This window comes from Pinus tabuliformis, chromosome 8 (genome assembly GCF_031772625.1).
Source record: "Pinus tabuliformis cultivar Carrire ecotype Pingquan chromosome 8, CPIR1, whole genome shotgun sequence".
Taxonomy (NCBI): domain Eukaryota; kingdom Viridiplantae; phylum Streptophyta; class Pinopsida; order Pinales; family Pinaceae; genus Pinus; species Pinus tabuliformis.
In genome coordinates this window covers 244,859,805-244,870,792 of record NC_142294.1, presented here as the reverse complement: position 1 = coordinate 244,870,792, position 10,988 = coordinate 244,859,805, and positions in this window count along the sequence as shown.

Here is a 10,988-nt window from a genome sequence, read left to right as displayed (position 1 = left end):
TACCTTTACCTTACTAAAACTGATTCTTACTATGTATTTTCACATCACCCAATGGATAGTTATATAAAAAAATCAACGATTACCTTGTCATGCTAATACCAAGCATGTTTCCTGCAACTTTTCACACATGTCGATCACATGTTCCAAAGATCAATGCAACATATCTATTACTTTCAAATCAACCTTCACCAAGGCTAACAACCATGTCATAATCAAAGTCAAATCACATTCATAAGTGATAATACATAATGTTACACTCAAGTACATATCATCTGTCTCAACGCATATGTGTTAGTACAATCATCTTAAATAAGATGATTTCTTCATGCAATCTTACAGACACATACTCATATCATGCAATTAATCAAACATTCAAACAAACTATAAACATGCCATGCTAGATAAATCAACTAGATGACATAATAGAAAACAAAAACTCAAACACCAAATAGACGACATAATCAAACAATCAAACACCAAATATACGACATAAGCAAACTCATACCTTAATATATCTCAAGAGAGGCTATCTTGTCTGCACAATCAATATAGTTAGCACAATATAACTTCACAACACATTAGCTCAAACATAATTAAGATCATGATATCCATAACAATAACTAACTAACATGTTCACATCATAAACTAATAAACATTTGACACTCATTCATAACAATCACATATGCACAGTCACTCTAGACTAGTAAAACACATTGTCACAAATAATTCGACTTATACCTAAATGTCATAACCCTAACCATCTACATAGGCCAATCCAATTTAGCATGGTACATATAACATCAAGATCTTATTGTAATAACCCTAATCATCAAGTTAACTAACATATAACAACAACAAGTTAACATATAACATGCTCATCAATCAACATATAACATAATCATCAAGCTAACTATCATATAACAACAACAAGAATGCATATAACAACAAGTTACTATCATTCATGACTATTTGACACATGTGCATATGACCACACTAATTCACTAGCATCTACCATGCATGTAACCATAACAACAATAAATGACAAACATGTATATAACCCTAATGCATATAACAATCCATTAACTAACATACATGCATGCCAAACATACAATACTTGTATGACGATATGCTCTTACCCCAAAGTCTAATGCCGCAACCTCATTTTGATGATCTACATCTCCTACTCTACCTAAAGCAACACATTAGCATCATAACATACCACGAGCATCGTGATGACCTAATTTCATACAATGACCTCATGCACAACAACCTTCACCATGAAAATGCATGCATAGCAAAATATATACACTGATATGCATAACAAATGCATATACAACCATACACTCATGACAACACATTCCACAATAGCACCATCAGCCTTCACATGGCGACATCACTACAACCATGATCAACACCATGCAAATGAAATAATCACATGGACCACAAGTATAAGGAACATGTATACAACTGACATGAATGCATGATCAACACACTGCCCAACTAGTCTGAGGGAAGAATTATGCTCTGATACCACTTTGTGGTATCATATATCACCCAAAAAGAATGGAAACCAGACACCACCCAAAGAGAACGAATCCCTCTCTAATACCACTTTGTAACACCCTCATCCCACATCTACCCAAGTAACTGGCAAGAAGAGTAAATATGTGATGAGAGGCCACTATAATGGGATTCAACCTCCTAAATCACCTTAAGGAAGTGGAATTGACAGAAACACACCACACAGACCTTCCACATTAGCAACAGAACTCCCACATACCATCCCAACCACTTGGATAACCAACCCCTGAGACCAACTAAAGTTTTAATGCATCAGACCCCTGGATGCTCCCTTGATATGGACTAGGGTGCATCTAAGAGGCTCCGGACGCTCCCACAACAAGGGCAAGTGAGCGTCAGGGAAATTTTTTCCCCAGTGTTGTGCCTACGGCTCCGGGATTTGTTCCACTTTTTCAGGCCCAAAGCCCAGGTCACTACCCAAAACTGAATGACACCTTCAGAAATAAAATTTCATAGCAGAACAAAGATAAGCTTTCAAAAACATCAATAAGGACTTGACTGGACCCCTACTAGCCATGACAACCATTTCATTAATCATATCAAAAATAGGAAATCTACAAGTCTTAATAACAAAGCTGAGCATAGGGTTCTCATATTTATCTGAGATTCAATACAAGGCAATGTTTCCTTGTCACATTAACTACATTATCATCTATTGGTCCATAGATACATTGTTCATTCATTTACAAGTAAAAACATGATGAGGTACATACATAGCCACTGTCATAATACATGTTCATAACCAGCATAATAACAACATAAATAACAAGGAAACAATAGCCATAAAATCCACATATAAACAAGTATAATACTCATGAATTAACAAGGATAAATAGCCTCATATTAATGAATGCAAAAGCAAACTTGGTATGGGACTACCACGTTCCACCTGACCATAGATTGGCTAAGCCAAATCTTTCTTCAACCAATCACCCCCATGCATTATTCCAAGCATGAATGTAGGTATCAAACAAAAAGAACCAACTAGATCATCTCGAGGCTAAACCACCTCACCCTCATTAATAGAAACCAAGCTTTACCGCAATCCAGCCTCGATCACTAGGCCATAAAACAAGCATGGATGCCATTGAATTTCTCCACCTACACCGTGAGGAATTTTCCTATCTCATATTCTCTCAGGGTTTACCGCAATCCACACCGGATCACTAGGCCCTAAACCGAGACTCGACCCTCTAGGCTTTACCGTATATCCTTCCATTAACCTGTCAAGGATTCCTAGACACACAATACCTAGCTTTACCACAACCCACAGTCTAGTTCAGGGGTCACTAGGCTATGTCTTCTTTCTTTTGGAGATCCACCTCACTCAACTTTGAATCCATCTGGCAATCTAGCTTAACCAAAACATGAGAACCCCATCACACCATGGCTATCCATAAATGGAAAGGCTAGGCTGAAAACATTGTCACACCTAGAAAAACCCATTCCATGACAACAAAGAACCAAATGCAATACCATGCATTCCAAATTTAGCAAGGAAATCACACATGAAAATCGATACCTACAAGAATCCTATTGTAGCTTCTTGATCCTACTCTTCCTTGCTTGCTTCTTCCTTAATTTTTCCTTCTTTGCCTTTATTGAGCCAATGTTGGGCAAATGCTTGCCAACTGATCCTCAGAAGCCTTTTTATCAATGAGAACTCTATTTTCTTCATTTTCCATTATTTTCCTTGATTTTCCTCCTCACATGTAACCTGTGACCTTTCATCTTCCTTTTCTCCTAATTTCCATTATTTTCATAAATAAAATGCCAATTAATGCCTCTTTGCCTTTCCAAAATATTTTTCATTGCCTTTGCCAATTTCCTTTAGCCATATTAACTAATGAACACCCACACTAGGATAGCTTGCCCATCATTCATCTTGGAATATGTGTCCCATGACCATGGTCTTATATATTTTTACATGGATTTTTTTAACAAAAGCTGTTACAAAAAGGTAATTATTTAAAAATTTTAATTTAATTTACATTTATCATTAAGCATTATTAATATTTAATTATCTTTTTATTAATTAAAATTCTAATGTTTGTTTTGTAAGTCGAAGAATTTTCATTACTCATAAAGTATGTATAGAGATTTCAAAATGCATGTGGCCTCACTTTGACCAGGTTTGTGGACCAATTGTAGTACCATGCTACAGACAAAAAGCAAAATATCCAACTAAGAGATCCACAGCGTTATAGGTCTTACACACTAAAAAACAAAAAGAACTAACAAGACACCAGTTACCCTAATCAGTCATAAAAAGTGATAAAAACATGATTGTCTAGCCCCATTCCTAGAAGAGGAGGAGGGCAGTATAAACAGTGGACATGTTTCTCGAAGTGAGGAGGCCAGTTTTCCAACTTCTCAAGCTTCTCGATCAGAATATTTTGTCCACACCACACAACCACAATTCGTTCACAAACATGACATTGAAAGTAATGAAGTTTCTCTAGCATGGCCATAACTGCCTCGTGTTCTTCCCTCTGGGCCCTATCATGAGATTCCAGCGTGTCCATGATAGATTGGAACATCTCCTTTTGCACCGATGTTCACCTATTGCGACTAGAAGCTACACGTCCACAAATCCCCATGCTTCCCGTCCTTCCACTCTGCCCTCGTGTGGTCGGGCCTCGCCCGCGACCTGTGCCCCTCCTCTTGCTGCCTACTCCACAACTGCCTTGTGTCAGGACTCTGCACCCTCTGACGCCAAAAGGGCCACTATCGAAATTCTCACGCCGCCATCTCCACGGCCCCCATGAGATTTTCCTCATGTAATTTCAACAACGTGACTACTACAAACACCATCGACTCCCACACTGCCACCCCGGGCTCCAGCCATCTTCGGTGACCCCTGGTTTAGATGAGACAATTCCATCTTCGCAAATACATGAGTGTACGAGGATCGAGAAATCGAATTCATCCTGGAAGCCTAGCAGAGAACCAGAGTCCCGAAATGAACCCAAATCGACACCAACATCCACACAGATAGCCCCTAAACCGCGCCACCAACAACTACACACTCTACCAGCCAGATAATTGCCACTAGGGACCCTACACTCCATGTCACAATTAGGATATGCAAAATGACCCAGCCTCTCTCATCACCATCATCTAAGTTCACCACTAAACTACTACAGACCCTGGTTAAAACTTCCAAACTACCCCTCGCCAAGAGGGTCCAAAGGAAAGCCACCCTACTGCACACTAGAAAGGCCAAACACCTAGACTCCCAGAAGCTCAAGCTTCGCCAGAGTCATTGGGATTCCCCAAATGGAATTTTATGAAAAACAACCCCAGGAAAGAAAACCTAGACAAAACCACTCACAGAGAGCCAGAATAAGGCTTGCTTCAGAGCCTCATGCCGAGAAAAATCACCACCAACAGAAAGTCGGGTACCACTGGCCACAACGCCAACAACTACACAGAAAGAGCCAATGCACTTTCACCCGAAATACCAACACAACAAACTACCTAGGCCCAAGACTCCTAAACCCAATACCAGCCACTTCTCCAACCAACAAACCCTCTATCCAGAAAATGAAAAAGAAGGTTTCACCTAGAATGACAAGGAGGGAGTTGTTACCTTAATGATCCCGTAAGAGGAGGAGCGATGGATGGAGGACCGCCACCATACCCACGCGACTCGGAGAAACATAACCACATACCAATTCACATCCTGCAGAGGGCCGAATACCATCCATAACGCTGCATGATTGGCACTTTTTAACCACCTAAACACAAGCGCCATGAATCCCTGAGACAATCCTATTCCTTCTCGCACAAGCGAGAGATGATGTTTCACACGATCAGATCTAAAGACATTAACCGCAACATAATGGGAAGGAGAATTACCTGCCCTCCTCCACCCATACCAAATGTCATGAATTATACGTCGAACATCAATAAATTACAACTACCCACCATCCCCATCGTGAAATTAAAATTCTGATTTTAAATCTATAAAATTATTATAAAAATGAATTAAATATTTTTAATATATTTATTACATAAATTATATAATATTAACATTTAATATGTCGAATTTAGCCGATCTATTTTTTTAATTAAATTTCTAATAAAAATTATCGTATAACATTTTAGTTATTCTAATAATTACATAGTTATAAAATAATATATTTAAAACAAAATTTAACTCTCTACAAAGTTACAGAGTTATATTTCAAATCAACAGATAAATGTGAATGCATGAAATTTTAGGAGAACTTGTATGACTTTTCCCCACCTAGCTGAAAGGCTAAAAGGTTAGAGTACAATCAGGGTAATATTTAGTTTCGGTAGTTTTAGTACCTTTAACGATGACTACTAGGCATTTGGATTTCATATAAATATAATATAGGAGGTTTGTCAAGATATTGTTTTCATAAAAATATTTTAACACTTTAACATGTAGAGGCATCGGTGAGTATGAACATATGTTTCATTATAAAAAATAATTTGACGTGGTATAATTTTTTAATAATGTAGTACATTTTTCTTGAATAATAACCATGGTTAAATGACAACCACATATAATAGCTAGTGACGGATATTCTTACTCTTAGTTGACCACTAAGTTCTGAAAAGCTTTTCTACCTTAAAGTATTAGAAAAAGAAAAACGACAAATAAAAATGTCTATGATCTTTCCGTGGGTATTACATTCTATAAAATTGTCAATTCCTTCCTAATAATATTAATGTCTATAATTATTTAAGAAAATATCATAATTTTTTTGGTTTAAATAATTTTGATTAGTGAAAAACTTGGATGGTTTATTTAATATAGAATTATATAAAGTTTCATATGGTATAAAAATGCATCTATTTTATCTTTCAATTTATTAAACATTTAAAATGAAAATTTATGTATTTTTTTTTTATATTAAAATGTTTTTTATTATATAAAAATAGACATTATTTTTCAAATTTATAAAAGTTTTGTTAAAATTTATGATTTTATTTGATTAATGGAATTGATCATAAATTTTTACATTTAGAAATTTCAATTAATTTAAAAAAATCTAAATCATAAAATTTCAATAAAAAAATGAGTAAATATAAAACTTACCTCTCAATAAACACCCCTTTTAAGTGCATTTTTCATTTTTTTTTTTAATTTAATATTACTAATTTTCTTCTCATTGAAAATATAGTCATTTCAATTAAACAAATGAATACGAGTTACACTTTTTAATTGCATAATAAATTAAAGTAATAATAATACGTTTTTAATATACATATGAATTTTATCCTTATGAAAAAATAAACATCTATCCTACTTTTTCCCTTTCTTTTGAACATCATGCCACCTTATTGAAGAAGTGTCCACATTGATTAAATATAATTAATATGTTAGTAAGTCATAGTGTAGAGAGGGAAACAATTCTTTATTGAAATTAGATATATCAAATTTATGAAGTCCTTTCACTCCCTTGGAGGGGTTTGGAGGGGTTTCATTTACGACTACCACCCTCGCAAGGAAAGCTTAGTATTTATTTATGGATTATTCTCTATCATTGTTTGGTAGTTTTTGATAAACAATGTTGGTTTCCTTGGAATATTAAAGTTCTAATTAGCATCGTTTTTATATACTTCATGTTCGAAATATAGTTTCTTACATTTATTTTAATATTTTGATTTAATTTTATGTTATTTGTTCTTTTTGAATAGGAGTACACACAGATAATGTAATGATTCATTTTCAAGCAAAAGAATATTATCATGTATAAGATGTATCTATATGATAGTTACATATGCACACATGGCATGTCTTGTACTAGTATATTTATTAAATAATTGAGAAAAATGTTTAAATGAATAAAAAATGACTAACACCTAAATGATCGAAAAAAGAGTTATTATCTAAAACTCGACATTCAAAAGATACATATGAAACACTTCATACTTATAAAGTGTTAAATAAAATTTATAATTCCAAGCATTCTAATATAAAAATTGGTCATTATAAAGTTTAAAGTTATAACTTAATTATTGTTAATATATATGTATATAAATATATATTTATATAAGTTAAAGTTTTTAAAGTAATATCATGAATATTTGATAACTATTGAATCGGTTATTATAATTAAATTTTTCATAAAAGATAAAATATTATTAAATTTTATAAAACATAAAATTATTAAAGTTTAGAACATGATAATGACTTAAGAATTATATGTTTATCCTCACCTCACTCTACATGTAAGGTAGTCTACCAAATCAAATATGAGAAAGGCGATGAAGAAAGCGGCGACCACCTAAGAGGGTTATTTATCCCAAGCACACAAAGGCAGAGAGGGGGATTTTCGCTAGAAGAGGAGGACGAGAATGAGAATTTAGAGATCTGAATCAAAGTTGGGATTCCATTATTCTTGAATCTTTTGGGCACGGGAGACCGAAATACTCCAATTGGGAAGTATTTTGGAGTTAAGTACCAAGGCTGTACTCAGCTTGGCTAGGTGGTTTTGGTCTTTTGGTAATGGAAGCAAGAGAAAATTGGAATTGTCTTCAAGCTGATATCCATGTATTCCTCTTCACTTACTTTTCAAATTCTATGTCTGATTCATGATAGACTCAAGGAAAATCAAGGATTATGATATAATTGTTAATATAGATTTATATTAGGTAAAATGAGAACCTCACAGATAAGAATCTCATAGATGCTCAACAACATTAAACAGTTGTATTCCCATAATCTAGAACTTGAATTCATCTAGAATTCCTCCTTGTAAAAAACATTTTGTTTGGTAGACCCTGACTTATGTCAATCTCAGCATATTCTAGCATATGTGATAAAACTCATAAACCATTATAGATCTATTTTTATATAGCTACCCAAATTATTGTTGATATCTATAAAAATTGATAAATGCCAAAAATGAAATAGTAGATTAGGGAGCCAAATGTAAATGATACTTCTTTTTTGTAGACATAGTGGCAAAAGATCAAGGGATGAAAACTAAACATTAACAAAAAGACTCTCTTTACCCCAAAACCAAGGTCCCTCTAAAAATATTTCATAATCTATGTTGTTTTCAAATTGAACAATAAAATAACCCTTAAAGTAGAGATAAACCTTGCAATGCTTTTCTCGTGTAAAAATAATCTATTGCTACAAATATGAAGTAGAAGGCCATACACCATTACATTTGAATATTATTAAAGAGGATTGGAAAAATGAAAGCAAGTTTATAACATTTGGCTCAAAGACCTACAATTTACGCATCTTATTAGATTTCTCTACAATATACATGATTTACATAGGAGGGTAAGTGTTAGGCCTTCAAGGATGAGTGCACATGTGCACCTTGAGTGACATCGAGACAGAGAGTGTAATGAATCACACATCAGAACAAATGTGACAATATGCAACATTTGCAAGAAAACCTTGGGTTTCTACCCATAGTCAAGACAAGATAATCATCATGTGAGCCAGGTACTGCTGGGGGCATGATGGACATTCATGAGATGAGTTGGGTGCCAACATAGAGAGTGTGCCCCACAGTGGACTAAGATGAGTTCAACATGTCAATAATGGATGTACCCACACCATATGATCCGACATGATAGGATGACATGATTGAGACACAAATAGCCTAGAGAGACTGCCAAGATATGTCAACCAAGCCAAGGAGTGAGCGGGCATGGTGTAGTGGAACCACATAGAAGTATTACATGAAGAGTCATGACAACTGAACGATCAACCTATAGAGCCAAGGGGTCACAACCCTTCATAGGCTACTTTAGTTTGAGTATATATAGCCAAGGAGGTGAACGAGAGAACACACATCCAACAATAGAATGAGAGTCAAATCAATAGGAACAAAACCAAATATTCAAGCGCAGGTGATTTGCACAATTGAGGTTCACTACTAAAAATTGAGCCAATTTTCAATGGCCATTTTCCATTCTTGTGATGGAGTTTCATTATTATAACAAAAAAGGAGGTCTTAGTAAATGTCATTTCAGGTACAATCATACTATCGACAATTTTATAATCATCAGAATTCCAATGATAGTTATGGACACACCTCGTCAAAGACAGAAGGTGTTTCTTGACACAATATCTCATTGGAGTTCCACTATGAATAATTGTCATTCTATATCAACACAATACCAACAAAAGGATGATTTCCTTTTGTTACAACACCAACACAAATGTGTGTCATTCACTCAATGACATCAGATATACTTCAATGAAATTTCCATACCTGCCACACTTTTAGTTTGACGACTAGATGCTACCGATCAATGTAAGATCAAGGAAATATGGCGTCGTTCGACCAATGACATTGAACATCCTTCGACGAACTTTCCATACCACCACTCTTTTCATTCATTGGTTGGATGCTTCCAGTTATCATAGGACCAATGAAAGTGAGCGTTAATCGACCTACAACATGGAACATCCTTTGACGAACTTTCCATACTCGCCACACCTTCCTTTCAACAATTGGAGGGTTGCATGTCATTGTAAGTTTGTCAAGCGTCATTGGATGAAGACCAAAAAATCATAGTGTTTTAATATATATATATATATATCATAAAGAGAAATGATCCATATAACCCCTATTAAGGTCCTTCGGCATCTAGCCAGGCTTATTCTTCCTCGTAGTGGTATCCATTACAATGGTTATGATCAAAATAATCACATAGTTCCCCATGGAAATGGATGTCATCCACAGGGCACTATAGATGTGGAATATGAAAGTCACTTATATTATTTCAGTGGATCCCGTTGGGGGAAGAAATTTTAATTAGTTGCTAATAAGAAGTAAGTTAGGATAATAGTGAAAAGAAGATGTAGAAGTAGATCTCACAATAAATTATTGGGAAAACGAAGTAAATCAACTTCATTTGGAGTCAATTGATGAAGGTCAATGAATACTAGTCCAAGAAAAAAAACAAGAAGCACTATAAGAACAAGTGCACAAGTTGAGAGACTATTATTTTGAATATTAATTTTGCATATGCAAGTAGTTTTCACGGGAATCAAACTCCTTGATCACAATTTGGAGAATATTAAATTCCAAATGGAATTAGACTAAAAATGTAAAAATAGGATTAATATACCTTATCAATATTTTGGTGAATCTAGTTTAAGAGCTTCTCATGGCCTTATAATTTTAAAAATAAATTTCACTATTTTTATTGAGATATTAGGGATAACATTTAGGCTTTTGTTTATTATCGTAGTAGTCATCCTTCTGCTCCCAAATGTTCCAATATTCCAAATCTTTATTAATTGAATGAGCATCAATAGTATTGGTAATTGTAGCAATAATTTACATAGTGTTGAAGAAAGTGTAACTAGGTTCAATCTTCATAATGACATGATATTTATATTTGATGTAATAAAATAGAGTAAATTATTTTTATAATCTTGCTATATGGGTTTC